This window comes from Armigeres subalbatus, chromosome 3, assembly GCF_024139115.2.
Source record: "Armigeres subalbatus isolate Guangzhou_Male chromosome 3, GZ_Asu_2, whole genome shotgun sequence".
NCBI classification, from domain to species: Eukaryota; Metazoa; Arthropoda; class Insecta; order Diptera; family Culicidae; genus Armigeres; species Armigeres subalbatus.
The window spans coordinates 322,266,834-322,279,747 of NC_085141.1; the positions used below are offsets into that span (position 1 = coordinate 322,266,834).

General features: G+C 41.4%; 1 protein-coding gene and 1 non-coding gene across 4 annotated transcripts in view; both read left to right on the forward strand.

Moving 5' to 3' along the window:
• LOC134225470 (dnaJ homolog subfamily B member 6) overlaps window positions 1-12,914 on the forward strand; it is a 431,651-nt gene that overhangs the window by 306,553 nt on the left and 112,184 nt on the right. The gene's annotated exons all lie outside the window — the stretch shown is intronic.
• LOC134228235 (U4atac minor spliceosomal RNA) lies at window positions 10,303-10,455 on the forward strand. Its single transcript, XR_009983896.1, has one exon. It is a non-coding gene; the product is annotated as a U4atac minor spliceosomal RNA (small nuclear RNA).

Consider the following 12,914-nt stretch of genomic DNA (forward strand, 5'->3'; position numbering starts at 1 on the left):
AGATTTTCTGAGCAATTCCCCCATTTAAGGGGTGAATCTTATTTAGTCTAAATCGATCTCCAAGATGGTGACAACAACATTCATTCATTGTTCATTCTTCATATTGGTACATTTATCTCACATCGTTTATTGACGGGAAACCTACATCGTCCGTTCAAGCGGATTATCTCGCTGTTATGATCAATGCATTTCCACCTGAATATTGGTCAAATAGGTATTTGGTCATAATGCTCACAAATCAGTCTTTTATTACTCTTTTCTTAGAATAAAAAAAAATCACTAAATTTTTAATTGATTGTATAGATATGCTACTTTCTTGTACAAAAAGCCTAGCAATAACGAGCGTCTTTCCCCAACTGCTGTTTGATTGAATCTTGAATCACGCTGATGAGACGTTCCGTGGCGGTTTTCTCATGATTCCTCTCCTCCACATTATCTCGCTAACTGTCTGTGGTGATTGCTTGTTTCGATTAAATCTGGATAACGATAGGAGATAGATTTCCTCTAGCTCTGTGCTGACTTTCAGTGAACGACGAGGGTATTACAAGGTACGGTATGTTGTTTGTTAATATTAGTAGCTGATTCAATGTTCCATAATTAAGAATAAACTAAAAGATTGGTTTATAACACTATGAGTTCCCGGGCATCCCATCTTTTTTTTTCTGGAGTGATCATTTAGCCTTCACGTACACTTAGTGTAAGAGAAAGACAAACAATCAATGATAACAAAATAAAAGTATTCTTTAACTATTGTTTTAGGATATTCTAAAAACTATTGTTCAATACATAGATACTGAACCGAATTGCATCTCCATATATTGTATGTTTTATTAGAAAACTTGATCATGTAATTTTTATGAGGCGTATATGTTTTACCCATTGATGAATGGTCGATTCACCCACCATGTGTGTACCATCGAACCAGATTGATGGTAAATATTGGTCGAACAACATAGCACCGGGTGGATTATCGGCGGGATCTGGCAATGTTCAGATTCTGCACGCTGTTAACGACACTGATTACCTACCTACCTACATAGACGTTGGCTGCTAGCGTGTGTTCGATACGTTTAACCGCTTTTCCCCGCAGGTAGTGCCATAGTCAGTGGCTGGAGGCGAATGTTATTAGTTTAATTGGCGTTGATGTTATCTGGAAGTAGACTCGGATTAGGCGTATGTACACTTTTGGGACAATTAATGTCAATATCAATTATTGTACTACACGTTCAGTTGTACTCCATCTTTTTTAACTGCTTCGATGTACAATCGAACTCTTTTTTAAATAATTCAATGCAGTAAATAAATTTGAATACACTTATTTAAAGATGTGAGGCTGCTTGTTATAAAATTGATCACTCTCCAATCCAAATTAAGTTTTTTTTTTTAATTGTTGTATTTTCTTTGATTGAGTTTTTTTTTTTAATCTTTTCTATTTTTAACCTGGGTTCTTATATCAGGGTTCACTCACTTCGATAGTAGATGGGAGAGACTAGCGCGGGGGTGTACAATTCATTTTCATTGCAAAACATAAACAAACTCGGTGGTTGCCCTTTATAAAAAATCAAGATGGCTGAATCATGAAATTGGCATACTGCTACACCTGTATGTATTCACCTTGCTTTTAACAGTTTTAGAGGGGGTTTAAAAAAGAGCTTTACAGGAGTAAATGTGTCTACTTTATCGTAAACTTTACCCGATCGGTTCATGATACTCGCCTTTCCTAAGTAACACACCGTGGTTTAACGTGGTTTGAACTTTTGAATTCTATACGAAACGTTGTCTATTTTTAATTTTTCAAGGCAATCAGAAAATTTTACGTGCGATAACAGGAGCACCGTTTGCTTTGTGGCAATAGGATTAGAAGCATCCTTCTGCGCTTCTCGGAAGCTTTCTTCCAAGCAGCTCAAAGGCTTTCTTTCAAGAGATTCGGAAGCCTCCATTCAAGAGGATCGGAAGCATCCTTTCAAGAGGCCGGGAAGCCTTCTTTCAAGAGGCTCGGAAGCCTCCTTTCAAGAAGCTCAAAATCCTTCTTTTCTATAGGCTCAAAAGCCTCATTTTCTAGAGGCTCAAAAGACTTCTTTCAAGAGGCTCGGAATCCTACTTTCAAGATCCTTTCAAGAGGCTCAGAAGCCTCCTTTCAAGAGGCTCAAAAGCCTCCTTCCAAGAGATTTAAAAGCCTCCTTCCAAGAGGCCCCGAAGCCACTTTCCAAGAGACTCGGAATGCTCCTTTCAAGAGGCTCAAAAACCAGCTTTCAAGAGGCTCAAAAGCCTACTTTCAAGAGGCTCTGAAGCCTTTTTCCAAGAGGCTCGGAAGGCTACTTTCGAGAGGCTTGGAAGCCATCTTTCAAGAGGTTCGGAAGCCTCCTTTCAAGTAGTTAGGTTGCCTCCTTTCAAGAAGCTCGTAAGCCTAAGCAGGCTCGGAAGCCTGCTTTTAAGAAGGTCGGAAATCTACTTTCAAGTGGTTTGGAAGCCTCCTTTCAAGAGGCTCGGAAGCCTCGCTTCAAGAAGCTTGGAATTCTTCTTTCAAGTGGCTTGGAAGCATACAATCAAGAGGCTCAGAAGCGTCCTTTTAAGATGCAAAAGAAGCCTTCTTTTAAGTGGCTCTAAAACCGCCTTGAAGAGACTCGGAAGCCTATCTACAAGAGGCTCAGAAGCCTTCAATCAAGAGGTGCGGAAACCTACTTTAAAAGGATTCAAAAGCTGAAAGGAGGTTCCCTTCAAAGGGCTCGGAATTATTTTTTCAATAGGATTGGAAGCCTGCTATTCGTCATGTTTTCATAGTAATCTATCTGAATTTATGCGAATTCTTTTGCCCATCAGTGTATAAGCCAGGGCACTAGACTAAAAACTGTGCCCCATCCCAAGACGTCGAGGACCCAAGGAGTGTACATTAATCTTCTTAGCAAAGTCACTCCCAACGATTCGTCAATCATCTTTCCCCCTGAATGTGAAACGGTTGGTACGGCTGTCCCCGTTTCTTCCTTTCGTAGATTCAAAACTCTTTGTTGATCATGTTATTTATTACTAAATAATCTGATTGCCGGAAAGTTCTGGATTTTCTCCCAAATTCAAGCCTGCACGGTGGGCCTGGCCGTTTTAATACTTGTGTCATATTTATGATATGCTGCAAATATTAATGCAGACAAGAAAATGCTCGGGAATACAACCGACATTTCCAGGATGCTTTTCAATACTGGCTGTGCATGTGCTAAGACAAGACAAGACAAGGATTGGAAGCCTGCTTTCGAGAGGCTCAGAAGCGTCCTTTAAAGTGGCTCGGAAGCCTATCTACAAGAAGCTCAGAAGCCTTTATTCAAGAGGCGCGGAAATCTACTTTAAAGTGATTCAAAAGCTAAAAGGAGCTTCCCTTCAAAGGGCGCGGAATTATTTTTTCAAGAGGATTGGAAGCCTTCTTTCGAGAGGGGGTACCTCAATTAATGCAAAAGTTCGAAGGGGTACCTCTCAAGAAAAAGGTTGAGAACCGCTGCACTAGGGGAAGGTGGGGATACTTGATTCCTTAGGAGACTTGACCCTTGTCATAGTAGCAAAATTTAAATCTATTTGGTTGCGGCGAATCAAATGTGACTAAATTCGGTTGCATATGGGTCACAGAAACTTCTGTGTAACATGTGTGCTGCTCGGGTGGTTCTCCCCTGTTTTACCGAGAACTAAAGAAGTTTTTTTTTATAGCGTATTTTTATAATAGATCCTCTAGACAAATGATCGTTTTGTGGCAAATTATTTAACAACCTTATTTACTCTCTTTACTTACTCTCTTTTTTAGTTGGCCAATATTGACCAAATGCTATCATTTTTTCACCGCACAAACCCATACATATACTAAATGATCTTCCCTGATAAAAATACCAACATTCCACCACAATTTCAGGATATTTGGATATTATGTTGTTGTCTCAATATGAGGAGACTTGAAAATATTTATTGAGTAGATTTCATAGAAAGAAGATCAAGTCTCCCCAATTTTGAAGATTGCATGCGCTGTCGAATTCAATAGCAATAATCTTTCATGAATACGCACAGCAAATCGGAAAATCTGCGTATTTTGGAGGAAAAATATTCAAAAGATCAGAGAGCATGTTCCTGCATTATAAGCGGGAGGTCGAACATTTAATCCAGATAAGAAAATTATTTTGAGCTTTTTAGTGGAATGTCTTCACTTGTCATAAGACGAGTTAATACAGTCCCATTGAATTCCACCACTTAATTGTATCTTGACAGATACGTATTTCGACCTCCAAAGTAAGGCCGTCTTCAGTGTCTCGTACTTGACTTGACTCGACTTCCAGCATTTAATCCAGGCTCATTGTACATGAATCTTCATGATTTTTGTTTCGTTTTCTACCAAAACGTTCCATACTGTTGTTCTTTTCGCACTAAAAATTCCAAAAACTTCCGTGGCACCTATGACGAATCGTAGAGCTCTCTGCATCTTCCTTAAGTAGGCGTTCAGCTAATGCAGTGACCGTAATTATCACTCATTCTCGCGAGAAGAGAATGCTCATTCACGCAGATTTTCGCCGAGAAATCATTTTTCGGGAAAGATACCGAACATGGTAACCATGTTTCGCTCACTTCCAGTGGCGTAAAAATTTGTTTTGCTCGCAAGACTACTCACAGTTTTAGTAGTGCTGCTTTTGACTGATATTGAGTAAAATTTCCGTGGGATTAAAAGAGGGAAATACAATTTTACTTAGTCTTTGAGTAGATAAAAGTTAGCGTGTACGATTTTCGTTTCTCTTCTGAGTTCGCTCTAAAAGAAAAGAGTAGTGAGTGAAAGATGTTTTCCGCCACAAATTACGAAAAAAAAAGATTCATCTTCAAAAACACCTGATTTCGTCTCATCAAACTTGCAACTGAAACTGAAAGTCACTATTTGGTCACTTTTTCGACAACTGAAAGTCACTATTTGGTCCCTTTTTTCGTCAGCTTTGGTAACTAAAGTCACTATTTTGAGCGACATCGGTCGCTACCAGCCCTGACTGAACAACAATTCTTGAAACTCTTGGATGGCCTTGAATGTATTCTACATTTGGTTTTGATTCTTTCAACGTTATACGAATCAGCCGTATCAGTTTTGCTGGATAACTATGTTCTGTCATAATTTTCCATAATTCATTTCCTTTCAATCATTCGTACGCTGATTTGAAATCAATTAACAGATGATGTGTCTGCATGTTGTACTCCCGGGATTCATCAAGGATTTGTCTCAGGGTAAACATTTGATCCTCCGTTAGTAGGTCCTCTCAAAAACCTGCCGGGTTATTCCTCGGTAATTGGTGCATTCCAATATGTGCCCTTTCTTAAAGGATCGACAAGCAGTCCTATCAGCTAGCAGAAAATTCCTTGTCTTCTCATATTTTTAACATAATATGGTGCAGAACTTCAAAAAGCTGCTCACTGCCATGTTTGAGAAGTTCAGCCGGGGTCTGGCCATTCTCCACAGCCTTATTGTTTTTCAGCTCTTTAATGGCTTATCTAGTGTAGGGGGCGCCCTAGCTTGTACATCGTCGCGGATATTTTTTTTCTGTTCACCGATGGTCCGTCACTTCCAACGCTCTAAAAAGTCTCGAAGTGTTGCTTCCACCTGGCAGTCACTTCGGCCTTATCTGTTAGCACTTTCCCTTCTTGGTCGTTGCATATGACGGGAGATGGCGCTGTTTTCCTCCGTACGCCATTGATAGTTTCATAGAACCTTCTGCTCGTCTTTCAATCTTTGACACTCCACATCGAACGCCTTTGTGCAGTGTGCCTTTCACTTCTCGTGCTGTTGTGCTCGCGCTCCATGGATCGACTTCCACACCCAAAAAAAAACTGTTCTTTCAATTATTGTACAAAGTTGTTACCATTCCGGTTACAATTCCTTCGTTGAGAATCAACGTACTTTCATCCCAAATTTGTGAAACTCTGCATGTAGTGCCAACAAGGGGGAATAGACATGTATTATTAGTAAAAATGACTATTCCTCCTTTAATAGTGTATTTACTAACGCTACTATGGAACCCCGAATTTTTATCGGGTAACCCAACCCCGAGGGCGAAGTCGAAAGAAAAAGAAGGATGAGAGGGTGAAAAGTCAGTCGGGAATAGACTATTAAGGTAGTCAGGCGTGTCTCTCAAGTCGCCAACAACACCGACAAGCAAGTGTAGAAAGTCGCCATCTTAACCGCCAGGTTTGGCCGAAGTTCACGCTCCTAGAAGGTTGTACCTGGAAGAGAAGGTTGTGACCGGCGGAGAAAAACGAAGCTATCGCCCTCAGAGGATTTCCGTTGAACAGAAGAAGACGACATCCAACCAAGCGCTTGGTGTGGCCTCCGACCTCCGCGACAAAGCCGTTCGCTTTCCACCATTGTGGGAATCTGTTCTGCGTGGACACGTGGCCAATTTCCACTTTTCCAAGAAACCGTAGTGCTTCTGTCATCGCTGGCTTCTCGTCGGTACAAGCCCGTAGCCGACACCAGGTCGAGCCCGATTCCCGTCCGACGGCCAATTCAAGAACCCTGCTAACCTCTTTCATCGCTGGCTTCGCATCAGTACCTACCGGTGTCCGATATCAGGTCGATCCCGAACACCGCCCAGCCTCTGCCACCCTGCAGGCCTCTTTCATCGCTGGCGTCCTGTCGGTATCTGCCGGTGACCAGCATCAGATCGATCCCGAACCCCGTCCGACCACCATCTCAAGAACCCATCGCTGACGTCATTTGCCATCGCTGGCGTCTCGTCGGTGACCGATATCAGGTCGATCCCGAACCCCACCCGGCCTCGCCACCCTGCAGGCCTCTGCTATAGCTGGCGTCCCGCCGATACCAGCCCGTAATCGACTTCAGGTCAAGCCCGACCATCTCAAGAACCTGGCCGACTCCGGTCCGATACGGTGGCCACAACAACGCCACCCGTCTGCAGAACCTTCCAGAACAACATCGTGGCAAGTACCAAGGCGAAATTAGGTTTTTAAGATCGATCTTCTCACGTAAGCATGCCACCCATATGGGCCCCACCTCCTGAATCGGCCGCAACACATCTAACCCTAACCACCCTAACCAGAATAAACATAAAGCTAAGATGAATTAAAACTTTTAATGCTTCTTTAGCTAGTTAATTCCTTCACCCAACCAGCGGATGGCAGATTTTAATACAATTCTGCATAAGAACCTTACAGAAACTGTATAATAATTTGGCATATACAATTTCGGAAGATTTTTATACAATTTTTGTATTGAAATAATACAGATTTGTATTATTTTAATACAATATTTGTATAAAAAGCTTACAGAATTGTATATGCCAAGATTTTATACAATGATTGCCAGATTTGTTTTTTGGGTGTTGTATGTCCGTACGTTGGTTTTTGTACCGTCCACTTCCAAATGTTGGTTTTCGTGTGTTCCTTTGAGCAGGTGTCGACCCTGAGTGATTTGTCTCGGTGAGCTAGTTAGGGACGTTTGGACGTCCACTCTACAGACGTGTGGACGTCACGAAGAGTTACAAAGTCTTGGCATATACAAGATTTTAATACAAACAATGTAAGATTTTAATACAGATTCTGTATAATATAATTCAAAATTGTAAGATTTTAATATAACGGTTGTATAAAAATATTCCGATATTGTATATACCAAAATTTGATAAAGTTTCTGTAAGGTTCTTATGCAGAAATGTATTAAAATATTTCTCTTATACTTTTCAAATTCCGCTATTAATTCTTTGCGAAACAAATATTCTTATAGGAGTGATTCATTTTAATAGAAATGTCATTCCCGCGAGGTCAACAGGCATTTGACGTTTGAAACTATTGTAAGTGTTTGGTTTTGTTAATTGTGTGTATAGAAGAGATTTTGTAGTTTAATATTCATATACATATTTAGTATGACAGGATGTTTTTGTGTGAGTTTGAAGGTTTTTCCCCAGCAGAGTACACTTGGCATACACATAGATAGCTATTAAGAGCAACCACATTAACTGCTACCAACTATAGATAGTGGAATATATAGATGAGCGAAGATAAATCCTCTGTCTTCAAACGAACTGTCAAACGTGTCTCCAAACGAGCATGACGTCACGATTTCAATTGAAACGTTAAGGGCTGTGACGTCATATGCCCGTGTGCACGGGCAAAAAAATCGACTCAACCATGCTTTCGCTCATCTATAGATTCTACTATCTATACTACCAACCTGGGACGGGACTTGCAAAGAGGAAAAAATGTAACTTCATCTGCTTCCAGGCAATCGCTGTCACGAACTGTCAGGTGCAACCAGCACCTTTTTGTGTGAAAGTATTGGTATCCCTCATAAAGTATTTCGTGTGATTTTGTTTTACGAGTACTTTTTCACTTTGAAAAGTATTCTAAAATAGCCGGACAGCTCAATATTGAGCAATTATGAATATGTGTTTTATTCCCGATATAGAAATCATTACGAAAACAAGTTTACAAATCCGCAAATTGCAAACCATTTTATTGTGCTCAGAAGAGTCCACTCGGGGCTTAGGTGAAACAGTCAAGGAAACAGTTGAGAACCGTTGATCAACTGTGATAAAAAGAAGAACAAGTGTCAAAACAAGGAAAAAGAAGCAGCGCCTTTGCTTGTCCCGTCCCAGCTACCAACCATCCTCCAAGCTTCTTCAACCCACCACCAGGAGCCGCACGGAGTTGGGAGCGGCCATGATGGGTTGCACAATTGGGTGGCACGAAAAAGGGATGGAGACTGTGAAAAGTCGATGACCGGAGATGGGGTCATGAACCTTGGGGCTGATTGGTCTGGGACAAGTCGTTCACTTACCCGGCAGTCGTGAACAAGACTAGATGTGCAAAGCGCTAATTAGAAGTTTAAATACAAGCAGTTTTAAGTTACCAGATTGTGAGCAGAAGAAGGAAAATCAGGTAACCGCCCAACCCCATCTCCAGGCAACTTGCGGAATGCCTGTATTGTGATCGTTTTTGTGATACGTGATTTCCGTTTCAATCAAATTAGGACCCCGTTGTTCTACCGTGGTGTATTTCGACCGTTGTATCTGCGATACGGCCCCACCTCCCGGGAGTCCTTGTGCCGTCCTAGAACCCCTTCGCCGGGTAAATTCCGGCACCGTTATTCGCCGAAGACCGATCCGTCAACATATCGGTAGTCTAGGACGCGCAGCTGGATCGTCAACTATCCGCCGACGAACCCTTGCTTGGTGCCACCCACGACGCGGAACGTGACCAGACTTGGTTGAAGCCATCCGTAGAAGACAGAGAGAGAGCAGAAACGCGGAGAAGAAGAGGAAGTGGTTGTGGAGTGAAGAAAGGGGCCCCGCATTGTAAGGTTAGCTAGTGGACAAGGAAGTGGGAGGAAAGCAGGCTTGCCAAAAACTCCTCGCCGAGTAGAAAATGAGCAAGAGCAATAGTTTTTTTGAGGAGCAGAAATAAGCATCAAAACTCACAACATTGTGCATCATTAAACCCGAGCTTGTGCGTCGCAAAACAAGAGCGAGTCTATCTGTTCATCCTTTTCTTGTGATGCGTCTCATTGCTCACTTCTGAATTCTCACTTTTCACAATTCACTTCGAATATCTCACTTTTCACTTCACTCAATAAGGAAAGCAATTTCAACTATTCGGCCAAACGGCATTAACCGGCTTTCGGCCAAATGACCCTTTCGTCCAAATGGCATTCTGCCAAATGACGCTAATAAAAGATATTTTAGTTACAAGATAAAGATTGTCGCTTCGGTTCCCTTTGTTCTGCTGTCCGAAACATGTTGGGTACCGAACTGTCAAATCGTATGTATTTTTCTTTCATTGACATTTAGCACCCTATCCTCGCCATCAAAAGATGTTCCGGACAGCGACGACAGCGACAATCTTTATCTTGTAACTAAAAATGTACGCTAAACCATATTTCTACGTGTTATGAAAAGTGTTTGTTTGGTATTTTGGAAAATAAATAAATGTTTTCTCTATCTCAATACCTCTCTTACTCGATGGTCCCTTCAATATCGAGTAAGGGAGATTTCACTGTACTATTGACCCTATGGTATATTTTTATCCCGGTGCTAACTCATTTTTTAACGAACTAGATCTAATTAGAATTAAATTTTTACCCGGAGCCGGAAACCCTTGAACAACGTGTTGCTTCCCGTAAAAACAAATCGCGCGGAGCCGGTTCCCGCCAAACACTCACACTCAACGGACTGGGAAAATGCATACCGTCATCGTTCTCTCGCTCCCTTTCAACTTTTCTGCTTGACACATCGCTAGCGCGCTTCGTTCGCCGCTCATCGTTAGCCGTGTCTCTCCCCTCGGTCGTTCTTCCTTGTCTTGGGGAGCATAATATCCAATGAACGTTTAGTGAGGATATTGATGCTGGCACCCACATGAATGTGCGAATTTTATTTGCAATCCCCCCGCTCGGGTAGCCGCTTTCGAACAGTGCGCTATCTGGGCGGAATTTTTGGAACGCCCCTTTACTTCACAAGCGGGCGTCTTTAATCTTATCAGCAACTCCTCTACTCGGTTTGAAGCGATGGTGAAATGTCAACAACTAAATCAAAGCTAAGGCAAAACCATTGAAAATAAATACAATTTATTTGAAATTACAAATTGATTAACGATTTCAATTGCGTATTGAATATAAAATAAAATTTAAAAAATATATTCGCCTAATTAAAATCGATTATTTCAGCTGATTGAAGATACTGAATCATGGTTTTTCTTTCATAAAGACCTCATACAATTAAAAAAAAACGCATTTATTCTTCTTCTTGTTATGTGGCTCTTAATTCCAACTGGAACTTGTCCTACTTTTCAACTCAGTATTCTATTAGAAATTCCTCCGTTATTAATTGAAAGCTATTCTTTGCCCGCCATTTCATGAATATATATCTTTCGTGGCAAGTACAATAGATTTACTATGCTCAGAGAGTCGAGAATGTTTCCTCCCACCCGAAAACATCCTTGACCGGATCGAGAATCGAACTCGCTATCTCCGGATTGGCAGTCCTACGCCTTTTCTCGTGCAAGGCTAACTGGAGACCCTTGTGATTAATTTGTAAGTTAATTATTTTGAGGCAGGGTGATAATTGGTTGTTACCCTCTCTAGGGTTAACTCTCTAACTTTTATTTTCCCATAAAAATCTGCAAATCGATTCATGCTCACACCGCTGACTGTCATGAAACCAATCCTCCCAGCTTTTCGCGCTTAACGCCTTCTTGGGGTCGAACTGCGAACATAAATCTAATTTAAAGTGACAGCCACTGCCTCTAGGTGTCGTTCGCCATGCAAGGAAGCTCGCATTAAAATTAATCAATACCATAATTATAAAACATCCTAAACGTTCGCTTTCATCGGCACGATCTTCATGGCTCTCTCCCTACAGATGGTTTTCAGATGTCCTTCTATGTTTGTAGCCGCGGTTGCCGCCAAGTAAAACTGTTGATGGGGTTTCACATCGCCAAAGATAGGGGATTGTTTCCTATTCACACGTTGCACACATATAGGAGCAACTCGTGGGATTTTATGGTCAGAATGTATCTTGATTGAATTTCGAAAATCTCCACAGTTTTGATGAATAATATTTCTAATGGTATTCGATAGAAAAGTTTGGATTTCTGCTGAGTGGGTCCGAATTTTTCTATTCAATATTTTACTTCGAAGCAGTTTGTTCTTAGGGGTTATACGAAGTAAAAGTTCCTACGTATTTGGTAGAGAAACGTTTTCAGGAGACATACAATGGCACACAACATGATTTTCGGTTTATCTGGTTTTGCTTCGATGTCTACTCAGTAAATGCTTAACAAATTGTAATAAAACTCCGCTATTGATAATTTCTTTTTATTTTTCTTGTAATTTCAGTCAATCAGATGCTGCAAAGTTACAAACCAATTAATATTGTGCTGGAAAAATCATCGTTTTACATATCTAGAAGATGGGAATTTTTTTTCAATTTTGTTACTAAAATTGATAAGGTCTGCACGTTCGCTAAATATATAATATTTGGGTTTCGGGGTTTCGGACATCAATTCATATCAGCTACTCCTACGTGCGTTGGTTGTTGTCCGCGTGTACCGACCATGCGGACGAGACGAATTGAGTAGCAGCTCGCTTTGATATCGAGACGTGTGGAAAATCCGCGCAGCGCGCACGATGCAATTTTCTCACGCGCGTCACCAAGGAACGGACGAAAGTTTGCCATTTCTCGCCCCGTTTTCAATTCCCATTTTAATGAAGATTTATCTATCGATTTCGTGATTTGCTACCTTCGCTTCGATGTTTCCCGGTGGTTTTGGTGCGACCAGCCAGCTACCGCGCGCCGCTGGAGAAGTTACCATTATGCCAATTCGCGCGCGCGCGCTCTCGTTGGCGTATCTGCCTTCGCTGAAATCTATGCGCCTCGATGCCTGGCGGGCATCGACGTAACATATATTCAATTATCGTCATACTTTCAGCCTTTTGCGGCGGCGCGCGCTGTCGTCGTCAGATCAGTCGGAATAAAAGTGACAATAAACGCGCCACATGCGGATGCAATAAATTTAAACAGCCCCTTCGGGCGGTATTCAGCTTTTCTATCGGATAAGATGCTGGTCGGCGAGTGTGGTTTTCGCACAACCATTAAAGTGATGGTGATGGATGGATAGCCGACCGTCTAGAGTTTTCACAGGTTTGGTAGGTGATGTTGAGGTTTTTTTTTCTGAAAGTAGCTTTTGACACCTAGGCTCATATTTGTACAGCAATTCATTGAACCTTTCAAGTGAGAAGAAGGTTAGGAAATTTATACTAACTCCGATAGCGGCTTAAATAGAAATTGGACAAAAGATTTAAAATGCAATAGGCCCCTCTTTTGAAGTGATATCCTTTGTGTATTTTGAGCGTAAAATGCGTAACCATTTAGGTTATGACAATTTTTTCTTTAAATTTTGTA